Below are 12,587 nucleotides of genomic sequence, written 5' to 3' on the forward strand. Positions count from 1 at the left end.
GGTGTTTTTCTTGCAAGAAATCGAGTCAAAAAGTCTGTGTTACGCACGTCTTTAACAGGTTGGGAACTTCAAATCTGTTTATGGCTACTTTACAAGCTCGCTATTCGTCTTCCAAAGTATTAAAAGTACACCATACCTCCTTGGAGTGAGAACAGATAGGTTTCGAATGGAGTGGAAATAACATAAAACTCTTCTTTCTCTCTCTCTCTCTCTCTCTATAACAAGTGTAATTAAAAACACAATTTCTCCCTACTCACTGACAAAATATCCGAACACTGCCTACTGTAACACACATGGTTCTACATTGACAGACGCGTAATAGCGGCAGTTTCAGTAAATTACTCACGCCTACTAATTGCAGAAACGGATAGCCCTCAATGAATTCGTTGTTGCATCACTACATTCACGGAAAAGCCACTTCCTTTGTTTCCCATCGCTTCATTACACGCCAGAAGTGTTGTGTTTAAAAAACAAAAAGCAATTTAGTTTCATCCTTAGCTAATCCACGTCTAAGCAAAGATTGCTACAAGGTATCAATCGTTTACCAAATACCGCAAAATTAATCTGCATCTTCGAAATCAACCCGCTTTCCGGACACAGCTGAAATGTTGTCATGAACGAAACTTTATTTTTCTCTCTTTTGCGTGAAGAATGTATCTGCATACTCTGGATGAAAATTTGCACAGATATTCGATCGAGCTTTCCACGTCCTACGCGGAAGGAAAAGAAAAAGGAAGTATTACCTTTTAAGTGTCTTCTGTTACTCGGCGTCGAATGTCGAACGTGCTGATTGATGTTCGTTCTTGCAGTTCACTGACGTCCTGTTTGATCGTCGCGCACAACACACACGAGTGCATCCAGCTCTCTTAGAACATCTGACAGTCTGAGCTGTGGTCCTTCAGTTGCTCGGCGACAGACGACCGCGCGTGACAATGCTGCCGTATTTGCTAGCACAAAGGGCCCTCCTGGAAGGATGGAAAGTAAAGTGTGGCTTGCATTGCGGCTGCAAAAAGCACTCATTCCGCAGATCTCATTCGCGGTTTCAACAGCCGAGAAAGAGGGCTCGTTGGAGACGGAGAGGAGGGCCCGGAGGCGGCAACCCGGACTTGGCCCGCCATCTTCCGGAGGGAACGGTAAATTAACTCCAGCAGCGGCCGGCGCCGCGAGCCGTATGGTGGTGCTCGCACAAAATGCATCGCTTTTCTCGGCAGAGGAGCGTTGTTGCGACTATCTGCCATCTAACTCGACAGCCAATAGCTCTCTTGTAAGGAGACAGGTACATGGACGGCCACCATTCTGTTCGCCGATTGCGAAAACGTCAGGAGCTCTCGTTACATCTCGATAGCGCGAGGCACTACAAATTCTCGCCTGTGGCGCGACGAAAGCATACTTACCTGGCGTAGGGGATACCGTGATCATGAAGGCGGTTCCTCCGGGGTGAGGCTCTTCCATTGCACTTCGGTCGAGCTGACCCCCGCGATTACTCCAAATGTGAGTAACTCGGGCGCATAATTTTTGGTAGTCGGGACTTGCGTTCGCGCTGTCCCGGTGTTCATTTCAATTACAAACGCAGTATTGTGTGATAGCAGTCGGTAACTTGTGCGTCTGAGCGCTCGGCCAGCAACGTGTTTGGCAACGGACTGCCAAACGCAGCAGCACTCGCGCTAGGCGCGTACCACGCGTCTGCGTCGACCTGGCGTCAAACCCAGAGCCAGAGCACACTGTCTGTTCGATAAGCGCGGGGGACGCGCACCAGTAGTAGCAGTAGCAGCGGCAGCCGCGAGATGGCACAAGCGGTCTAACTCTGGTACGACACCCCCATTAATGGTCGAACGGCGACTTTTGGCTTTCTCTGTGCATCGGGGGAATGCGCGCCAAACGCAATTGGACGGCGCGGCATTCCCTGCACGCACGGCGACCGCGGTGGCGCGAGCCGGCGTACACGAGGCGTCGCCCAGCCGAACGCTGTGTCGCCTGTGGCCAGGTACATGAGGGGCCGGAAGCAAGCGTCTGCTGCACTTGAGGAGCTTGCGGGGATGTGAAATGACGTGGCCAACTGTACCGAAAACGGGGAGGAGAAATTCTGGGCAACAGCCACTTGTGCTCCCAGGCGGCCACACTGACAAGGGCCAGCGTCGCTTAAATTCGGTGATGGGACGAGAACCGCGGTAGGCTGTTTATTAGGCCACGACAGTGAGCGTTTACTTTCTGTAAGGAATGTCTTGTTGTGTTTCATGTGACAACTTTGCAGGCGACCGGGGGGGAAAAAAAAAAGGATTGGAAATGAGCAGTTACAACACGGGGAGGACGGAAACCGGCCAAGGGCAATTCCAAACTTCGGCTTGGTGAGCGCAGAAAATTTCTTTCTTTCGTGGTAGCTGAGTGAGACAAGGGCGCCTGTACTCGGGGCTCTCAGGGAAAGTAGAAAACGCAATGTTATCAGGTGTTTTTCTTGCAAGAAATCGAGTCAAAAAGTCTGTGTTACGCACGTCTTCTGTAACAGGTTGGGAACTTCAAATCTGTTTATGGCTACTTTACAAGCTCGCTATTCGTCTTCCAAAGTATTAAAAGTACACCATACCTCCTTGGAGTGAGAACAGATAGGTTTCGAATGGAGTGGAAATAACATAAAACTCTTCTCTCTCTCTCTCTATAACAAGTGTAAGTAAAAACACAATTTCTCCCTACTCACTGACAAAATATCCGAACACTGCCTACTGTAACACACATGGTTCTACATTGACAGACGCGTAATAGCGGCAGTTTCAGTAAATTACTCACGCCTACTAATTGCAGAAACGGATAGCCCTCAATGAATTCGTTGTTGCATCACTACATTCACGGAAAAGCCACTTCCTTTGTTTCCCATCGCTTCATTACACGCCAGAAGTGTTGTGTTTAAAAAACAAAAAGCAATTTAGTTTCATCCTTAGCTAATCCACGTCTAAGCAAAGATTGCTACAAGGTATCAATCGTTTACCAAATACCGCAAAATTAATCTGCATCTTCGAAATCAACCCGCTTTCCGGACACAGCTGAAATGTTGTCATGAACGAAACTTTATTTTTCTCTCTTTTGCGTGAAGAATGTATCTGCATACTCTGGATGAAAATTTGCACAGATATTCGATCGAGCTTTCCACGTCCTACGCGGAAGGAAAAGAAAAAGGAAGTATTACCTTTTAAGTGTCTTCTGTTACTCGGCGTCGAATGTCGAACGTGCTGATTGATGTTCGTTCTTGCAGTTCACTGACGTCCTGTTTGATCGTCGCGCACAACACACACGAGTGCATCCAGCTCTCTTAGAACATCTGACAGTCTGAGCTGTGGTCCTTCAGTTGCTCGGCGACAGACGACCGCGCGTGACAATGCTGCCGTATTTGCTAGCACAAAGGGCCCTCCTGGAAGGATGGAAAGTAAAGTGTGGCTTGCATTGCGGCTGCAAAAAGCACTCATTCCGCAGATCTCATTCGCGGTTTCAACAGCCGAGAAAGAGGGCTCGTTGGAGACGGAGAGGAGGGCCCGGAGGCGGCAACCCGGACTTGGCCCGCCATCTTCCGGAGGGAACGGTAAATTAACTCCAGCAGCGGCCGGCGCCGCGAGCCGTATGGTGGTGCTCGCACAAAATGCATCGCTTTTCTCGGCAGAGGAGCGTTGTTGCGACTATCTGCCATCTAACTCGACAGCCAATAGCTCTCTTGTAAGGAGACAGGTACATGGACGGCCACCATTCTGTTCGCCGATTGCGAAAACGTCAGGAGCTCTCGTTACATCTCGATAGCGCGAGGCACTACAAATTCTCGCCTGTGGCGCGACGAAAGCATACTTACCTGGCGTAGGGGATACCGTGATCATGAAGGCGGTTCCTCCGGGGTGAGGCTCTTCCATTGCACTTCGGTCGAGCTGACCCCCGCGATTACTCCAAATGTGAGTAACTCGGGCGCATAATTTTTGGTAGTCGGGACTTGCGTTCGCGCTGTCCCGGTGTTCATTTCAATTACAAACGCAGTATTGTGTGATAGCAGTCGGTAACTTGTGCGTCTGAGCGCTCGGCCAGCAACGTGTTTGGCAAGGGACTGCCAAACGCAGCAGCACTCGCGCTAGGCGCGTACCACGCGTCTGCGTCGACCTGGCGTCAAACCCAGAGCCAGAGCACACTGTCTGTTCGATAAGCGCGGGGGACGCGCACCAGTAGTAGCAGTAGCAGCGGCAGCCGCGAGATGGCACAAGCGGTCTAACTCTGGTACGACACCCCCATTAATGGTCGAACGGCGACTTTTGGCTTTCTCTGTGCATCGGGGGAATGCGCGCCAAACGCAATTGGACGGCGCGGCATTCCCTGCACGCACGGCGACCGCGGTGGCGCGAGCCGGCGTACACGAGGCGTCGCCCAGCCGAACGCTGTGTCGCCTGTGGCCAGGTACATGAGGGGCCGGAAGCAAGCGTCTGCTGCACTTGAGGAGCTTGCGGGGATGTGAAATGACGTGGCCAACTGTACCGAAAACGGGGAGGAGAAATTCTGGGCAACAGCCACTTGTGCTCCCAGGCGGCCACACTGACAAGGGCCAGCGTCGCTTAAATTCGGTGATGGGACGAGAACCGCGGTAGGCTGTTTATTAGGCCACGACAGTGAGCGTTTACTTTCTGTAAGGAATGTCTTGTTGTGTTTCATGTGACAACTTTGCAGGCGACCGGGGGGAAAAAAAAAAGGATTGGAAATGAGCAGTTACAACACGGGGAGGACGGAAACCGGCCAAGGGCAATTCCAAACTTCGGCTTGGTGAGCGCAGAAAATTTCTTTCTTTCGTGGTAGCTGAGTGAGACAAGGGCGCCTGTACTCGGGGCTCTCAGGGAAAGTAGAAAACGCAATGTTATCAGGTGTTTTTCTTGCAAGAAATCGAGTCAAAAAGTCTGTGTTACGCACGTCTTCTGTAACAGGTTGGGAACTTCAAATCTGTTTATGGCTACTTTACAAGCTCGCTATTCGTCTTCCAAAGTATTAAAAGTACACCATACCTCCTTGGAGTGAGAACAGATAGGTTTCGAATGGAGTGGAAATAACATAAAACTCTTCTCTCTCTCTCTCTATAACAAGTGTAAGTAAAAACACAATTTCTCCCTACTCACTGACAAAATATCCGAACACTGCCTACTGTAACACACATGGTTCTACATTGACAGACGCGTAATAGCGGCAGTTTCAGTAAATTACTCACGCCTACTAATTGCAGAAACGGATAGCCCTCAATGAATTCGTTGTTGCATCACTACATTCACGGAAAAGCCACTTCCTTTGTTTCCCATCGCTTCATTACACGCCAGAAGTGTTGTGTTTAAAAAACAAAAAGCAATTTAGTTTCATCCTTAGCTAATCCACGTCTAAGCAAAGATTGCTACAAGGTATCAATCGTTTACCAAATACCGCAAAATTAATCTGCATCTTCGAAATCAACCCGCTTTCCGGACACAGCTGAAATGTTGTCATGAACGAAACTTTATTTTTCTCTCTTTTGCGTGAAGAATGTATCTGCATACTCTGGATGAAAATTTGCACAGATATTCGATCGAGCTTTCCACGTCCTACGCGGAAGGAAAAGAAAAAGGAAGTATTACCTTTTAAGTGTCTTCTGTTACTCGGCGTCGAATGTCGAACGTGCTGATTGATGTTCGTTCTTGCAGTTCACTGACGTCCTGTTTGATCGTCGCGCACAACACACACGAGTGCATCCAGCTCTCTTAGAACATCTGACAGTCTGAGCTGTGGTCCTTCAGTTGCTCGGCGACAGACGACCGCGCGTGACAATGCTGCCGTATTTGCTAGCACAAAGGGCCCTCCTGGAAGGATGGAAAGTAAAGTGTGGCTTGCATTGCGGCTGCAAAAAGCACTCATTCCGCAGATCTCATTCGCGGTTTCAACAGCCGAGAAAGAGGGCTCGTTGGAGACGGAGAGGAGGGCCCGGAGGCGGCAACCCGGACTTGGCCCGCCATCTTCCGGAGGGAACGGTAAATTAACTCCAGCAGCGGCCGGCGCCGCGAGCCGTATGGTGGTGCTCGCACAAAATGCATCGCTTTTCTCGGCAGAGGAGCGTTGTTGCGACTATCTGCCATCTAACTCGACAGCCAATAGCTCTCTTGTAAGGAGACAGGTACATGGACGGCCACCATTCTGTTCGCCGATTGCGAAAACGTCAGGAGCTCTCGTTACATCTCGATAGCGCGAGGCACTACAAATTCTCGCCTGTGGCGCGACGAAAGCATACTTACCTGGCGTAGGGGATACCGTGATCATGAAGGCGGTTCCTCCGGGGTGAGGCTCTTCCATTGCACTTCGGTCGAGCTGACCCCCGCGATTACTCCAGATGTGAGTAACTCGGGCGCATAATTTTTGGTAGTCGGGACTTGCGTTCGCGCTGTCCCGGTGTTCATTTCAATTACAAACGCAGTATTGTGTGATAGCAGTCGGTAACTTGTGCGTCTGAGCGCTCGGCCAGCAACGTGTTTGGCAAGGGACTGCCAAACGCAGCAGCACTCGCGCTAGGCGCGTACCACGCGTCTGCGTCGACCTGGCGTCAAACCCAGAGCCAGAGCACACTGTCTGTTCGATAAGCGCGGGGGACGCGCACCAGTAGTAGCAGTAGCAGCGGCAGCCGCGAGATGGCACAAGCGGTCTAACTCTGGTACGACACCCCCATTAATGGTCGAACGGCGACTTTTGGCTTTCTCTGTGCATCGGGGGAATGCGCGCCAAACGCAATTGGACGGCGCGGCATTCCCTGCACGCACGGCGACCGCGGTGGCGCGAGCCGGCGTACACGAGGCGTCGCCCAGCCGAACGCTGTGTCGCCTGTGGCCAGGTACATGAGGGGCCGGAAGCAAGCGTCTGCTGCACTTGAGGAGCTTGCGGGGATGTGAAATGACGTGGCCAACTGTACCGAAAACGGGGAGGAGAAATTCTGGGCAACAGCCACTTGTGCTCCCAGGCGGCCACACTGACAAGGGCCAGCGTCGCTTAAATTCGGTGATGGGACGAGAACCGCGGTAGGCTGTTTATTAGGCCACGACAGTGAGCGTTTACTTTCTGTAAGGAATGTCTTGTTGTGTTTCATGTGACAACTTTGCAGGCGACCGGGAAAAAAAAAAAAGAGGGATTGGAAATGAGCAGTTACAACACGGGGAGGACGGAAACCGGCCAAGGGCAATTCCAAACTTCGGCTTGGTGAGCGCAGAAAATTTCTTTCTTTCGTGGTAGCTGAGTGAGACAAGGGCGCCTGTACTCGGGGCTCTCAGGGAAAGTAGAAAACGCAATGTTATCAGGTGTTTTTCTTGCAAGAAATCGAGTCAAAAAGTCTGTGTTACGCACGTCTTCTGTAACAGGTTGGGAACTTCAAATCTGTTTATGGCTACTTTACAAGCTCGCTATTCGTCTTCCAAAGTATTAAAAGTACACCATACCTCCTTGGAGTGAGAACAGATAGGTTTCGAATGGAGTGGAAATAACATAAAACTCTTCTCTCTCTCTCTCTATAACAAGTGTAAGTAAAAACACAATTTCTCCCTACTCACTGACAAAATATCCGAACACTGCCTACTGTAACACACATGGTTCTACATTGACAGACGCGTAATAGCGGCAGTTTCAGTAAATTACTCACGCCTACTAATTGCAGAAACGGATAGCCCTCAATGAATTCGTTGTTGCATCACTACATTCACGGAAAAGCCACTTCCTTTGTTTCCCATCGCTTCATTACACGCCAGAAGTGTTGTGTTTAAAAAACAAAAAGCAATTTAGTTTCATCCTTAGCTAATCCACGTCTAAGCAAAGATTGCTACAAGGTATCAATCGTTTACCAAATACCGCAAAATTAATCTGCATCTTCGAAATCAACCCGCTTTCCGGACACAGCTGAAATGTTGTCATGAACGAAACTTTATTTTTCTCTCTTTTGCGTGAAGAATGTATCTGCATACTCTGGATGAAAATTTGCACAGATATTCGATCGAGCTTTCCACGTCCTACGCGGAAGGAAAAGAAAAAGGAAGTATTACCTTTTAAGTGTCTTCTGTTACTCGGCGTCGAATGTCGAACGTGCTGATTGATGTTCGTTCTTGCAGTTCACTGACGTCCTGTTTGATCGTCGCGCACAACACACACGAGTGCATCCAGCTCTCTTAGAACATCTGACAGTCTGAGCTGTGGTCCTTCAGTTGCTCGGCGACAGACGACCGCGCGTGACAATGCTGCCGTATTTGCTAGCACAAAGGGCCCTCCTGGAAGGATGGAAAGTAAAGTGTGGCTTGCATTGCGGCTGCAAAAAGCACTCATTCCGCAGATCTCATTCGCGGTTTCAACAGCCGAGAAAGAGGGCTCGTTGGAGACGGAGAGGAGGGCCCGGAGGCGGCAACCCGGACTTGGCCCGCCATCTTCCGGAGGGAACGGTAAATTAACTCCAGCAGCGGCCGGCGCCGCGAGCCGTATGGTGGTGCTCGCACAAAATGCATCGCTTTTCTCGGCAGAGGAGCGTTGTTGCGACTATCTGCCATCTAACTCGACAGCCAATAGCTCTCTTGTAAGGAGACAGGTACATGGACGGCCACCATTCTGTTCGCCGATTGCGAAAACGTCAGGAGCTCTCGTTACATCTCGATAGCGCGAGGCACTACAAATTCTCGCCTGTGGCGCGACGAAAGCATACTTACCTGGCGTAGGGGATACCGTGATCATGAAGGCGGTTCCTCCGGGGTGAGGCTCTTCCATTGCACTTCGGTCGAGCTGACCCCCGCGATTACTCCAAATGTGAGTAACTCGGGCGCATAATTTTTGGTAGTCGGGACTTGCGTTCGCGCTGTCCCGGTGTTCATTTCAATTACAAACGCAGTATTGTGTGATAGCAGTCGGTAACTTGTGCGTCTGAGCGCTCGGCCAGCAACGTGTTTGGCAAGGGACTGCCAAACGCAGCAGCACTCGCGCTAGGCGCGTACCACGCGTCTGCGTCGACCTGGCGTCAAACCCAGAGCCAGAGCACACTGTCTGTTCGATAAGCGCGGGGGACGCGCACCAGTAGTAGCAGTAGCAGCGGCAGCCGCGAGATGGCACAAGCGGTCTAACTCTGGTACGACACCCCCATTAATGGTCGAACGGCGACTTTTGGCTTTCTCTGTGCATCGGGGGAATGCGCGCCAAACGCAATTGGACGGCGCGGCATTCCCTGCACGCACGGCGACCGCGGTGGCGCGAGCCGGCGTACACGAGGCGTCGCCCAGCCGAACGCTGTGTCGCCTGTGGCCAGGTACATGAGGGGCCGGAAGCAAGCGTCTGCTGCACTTGAGGAGCTTGCGGGGATGTGAAATGACGTGGCCAACTGTACCGAAAACGGGGAGGAGAAATTCTGGGCAACAGCCACTTGTGCTCCCAGGCGGCCACACTGACAAGGGCCAGCGTCGCTTAAATTCGGTGATGGGACGAGAACCGCGGTAGGCTGTTTATTAGGCCACGACAGTGAGCGTTTACTTTCTGTAAGGAATGTCTTGTTGTGTTTCATGTGACAACTTTGCAGGCGACCGGGGGGAAAAAAAAAAGGATTGGAAATGAGCAGTTACAACACGGGGAGGACGGAAACCGGCCAAGGGCAATTCCAAACTTCGGCTTGGTGAGCGCAGAAAATTTCTTTCTTTCGTGGTAGCTGAGTGAGACAAGGGCGCCTGTACTCGGGGCTCTCAGGGAAAGTAGAAAACGCAATGTTATCAGGTGTTTTTCTTGCAAGAAATCGAGTCAAAAAGTCTGTGTTACGCACGTCTTTAACAGGTTGGGAACTTCAAATCTGTTTATGGCTACTTTACAAGCTCGCTATTCGTCTTCCAAAGTATTAAAAGTACACCATACCTCCTTGGAGTGAGAACAGATAGGTTTCGAATGGAGTGGAAATAACATAAAACTCTTCTTTCTCTCTCTCTCTCTCTCTCTATAACAAGTGTAATTAAAAACACAATTTCTCCCTACTCACTGACAAAATATCCGAACACTGCCTACTGTAACACACATGGTTCTACATTGACAGACGCGTAATAGCGGCAGTTTCAGTAAATTACTCACGCCTACTAATTGCAGAAACGGATAGCCCTCAATGAATTCGTTGTTGCATCACTACATTCACGGAAAAGCCACTTCCTTTGTTTCCCATCGCTTCATTACACGCCAGAAGTGTTGTGTTTAAAAAACAAAAAGCAATTTAGTTTCATCCTTAGCTAATCCACGTCTAAGCAAAGATTGCTACAAGGTATCAATCGTTTACCAAATACCGCAAAATTAATCTGCATCTTCGAAATCAACCCGCTTTCCGGACACAGCTGAAATGTTGTCATGAACGAAACTTTATTTTTCTCTCTTTTGCGTGAAGAATGTATCTGCATACTCTGGATGAAAATTTGCACAGATATTCGATCGAGCTTTCCACGTCCTACGCGGAAGGAAAAGAAAAAGGAAGTATTACCTTTTAAGTGTCTTCTGTTACTCGGCGTCGAATGTCGAACGTGCTGATTGATGTTCGTTCTTGCAGTTCACTGACGTCCTGTTTGATCGTCGCGCACAACACACACGAGTGCATCCAGCTCTCTTAGAACATCTGACAGTCTGAGCTGTGGTCCTTCAGTTGCTCGGCGACAGACGACCGCGCGTGACAATGCTGCCGTATTTGCTAGCACAAAGGGCCCTCCTGGAAGGATGGAAAGTAAAGTGTGGCTTGCATTGCGGCTGCAAAAAGCACTCATTCCGCAGATCTCATTCGCGGTTTCAACAGCCGAGAAAGAGGGCTCGTTGGAGACGGAGAGGAGGGCCCGGAGGCGGCAACCCGGACTTGGCCCGCCATCTTCCGGAGGGAACGGTAAATTAACTCCAGCAGCGGCCGGCGCCGCGAGCCGTATGGTGGTGCTCGCACAAAATGCATCGCTTTTCTCGGCAGAGGAGCGTTGTTGCGACTATCTGCCATCTAACTCGACAGCCAATAGCTCTCTTGTAAGGAGACAGGTACATGGACGGCCACCATTCTGTTCGCCGATTGCGAAAACGTCAGGAGCTCTCGTTACATCTCGATAGCGCGAGGCACTACAAATTCTCGCCTGTGGCGCGACGAAAGCATACTTACCTGGCGTAGGGGATACCGTGATCATGAAGGCGGTTCCTCCGGGGTGAGGCTCTTCCATTGCACTTCGGTCGAGCTGACCCCCGCGATTACTCCAAATGTGAGTAACTCGGGCGCATAATTTTTGGTAGTCGGGACTTGCGTTCGCGCTGTCCCGGTGTTCATTTCAATTACAAACGCAGTATTGTGTGATAGCAGTCGGTAACTTGTGCGTCTGAGCGCTCGGCCAGCAACGTGTTTGGCAAGGGACTGCCAAACGCAGCAGCACTCGCGCTAGGCGCGTACCACGCGTCTGCGTCGACCTGGCGTCAAACCCAGAGCCAGAGCACACTGTCTGTTCGATAAGCGCGGGGGACGCGCACCAGTAGTAGCAGTAGCAGCGGCAGCCGCGAGATGGCACAAGCGGTCTAACTCTGGTACGACACCCCCATTAATGGTCGAACGGCGACTTTTGGCTTTCTCTGTGCATCGGGGGAATGCGCGCCAAACGCAATTGGACGGCGCGGCATTCCCTGCACGCACGGCGACCGCGGTGGCGCGAGCCGGCGTACACGAGGCGTCGCCCAGCCGAACGCTGTGTCGCCTGTGGCCAGGTACATGAGGGGCCGGAAGCAAGCGTCTGCTGCACTTGAGGAGCTTGCGGGGATGTGAAATGACGTGGCCAACTGTACCGAAAACGGGGAGGAGAAATTCTGGGCAACAGCCACTTGTGCTCCCAGGCGGCCACACTGACAAGGGCCAGCGTCGCTTAAATTCGGTGATGGGACGAGAACCGCGGTAGGCTGTTTATTAGGCCACGACAGTGAGCGTTTACTTTCTGTAAGGAATGTCTTGTTGTGTTTCATGTGACAACTTTGCAGGCGACCGGGGGAAAAAAAAAAGGATTGGAAATGAGCAGTTACAACACGGGGAGGACGGAAACCGGCCAAGGGCAATTCCAAACTTCGGCTTGGTGAGCGCAGAAAATTTCTTTCTTTCGTGGTAGCTGAGTGAGACAAGGGCGCCTGTACTCGGGGCTCTCAGGGAAAGTAGAAAACGCAATGTTATCAGGTGTTTTTCTTGCAAGAAATCGAGTCAAAAAGTCTGTGTTACGCACGTCTTCTGTAACAGGTTGGGAACTTCAAATCTGTTTATGGCTACTTTACAAGCTCGCTATTCGTCTTCCAAAGTATTAAAAGTACACCATACCTCCTTGGAGTGAGAACAGATAGGTTTCGAATGGAGTGGAAATAACATAAAACTCTTCTCTCTCTCTCTCTATAACAAGTGTAAGTAAAAACACAATTTCTCCCTACTCACTGACAAAATATCCGAACACTGCCTACTGTAACACACATGGTTCTACATTGACAGACGCGTAATAGCGGCAGTTTCAGTAAATTACTCACGCCTACTAATTGCAGAAACGGATAGCCCTCAATGAATTCGTTGTTGCATCACTACATTCACG

The 12,587-nt window shown here is 50.6% G+C and overlaps 5 non-coding genes across 5 annotated transcripts; all 5 read left to right on the forward strand.

Moving 5' to 3' along the window:
• Positions 1–1,386: 1,386 nt before the first annotated feature.
• Positions 1,387–1,549, forward strand: LOC126237657 (U1 spliceosomal RNA). The gene has a single exon (XR_007545134.1). It is a non-coding gene; the product is annotated as a U1 spliceosomal RNA (small nuclear RNA).
• Positions 1,550–3,821: 2,272 nt separating this feature from the next.
• On the forward strand, positions 3,822–3,984 carry LOC126237658 (U1 spliceosomal RNA). Its single transcript, XR_007545135.1, has one exon. It is a non-coding gene; the product is annotated as a U1 spliceosomal RNA (small nuclear RNA).
• A 2,271-nt stretch (positions 3,985–6,255) lies between these two features.
• LOC126237679 (U1 spliceosomal RNA) lies at positions 6,256–6,418 on the forward strand. The gene has a single exon (XR_007545153.1). It is a non-coding gene; the product is annotated as a U1 spliceosomal RNA (small nuclear RNA).
• A 2,273-nt stretch (positions 6,419–8,691) lies between these two features.
• LOC126237659 (U1 spliceosomal RNA) lies at positions 8,692–8,854 on the forward strand. Its single transcript, XR_007545136.1, has one exon. It is a non-coding gene; the product is annotated as a U1 spliceosomal RNA (small nuclear RNA).
• A 2,278-nt stretch (positions 8,855–11,132) lies between these two features.
• LOC126237660 (U1 spliceosomal RNA) lies at positions 11,133–11,295 on the forward strand. The gene has a single exon (XR_007545137.1). It is a non-coding gene; the product is annotated as a U1 spliceosomal RNA (small nuclear RNA).
• The last annotated feature ends 1,292 nt before the right edge of the window (positions 11,296–12,587 follow it).

This window comes from Schistocerca nitens, chromosome 2 (genome assembly GCF_023898315.1).
Source record: "Schistocerca nitens isolate TAMUIC-IGC-003100 chromosome 2, iqSchNite1.1, whole genome shotgun sequence".
NCBI lineage: Eukaryota > Metazoa > Arthropoda > Insecta > Orthoptera > Acrididae > Schistocerca > Schistocerca nitens.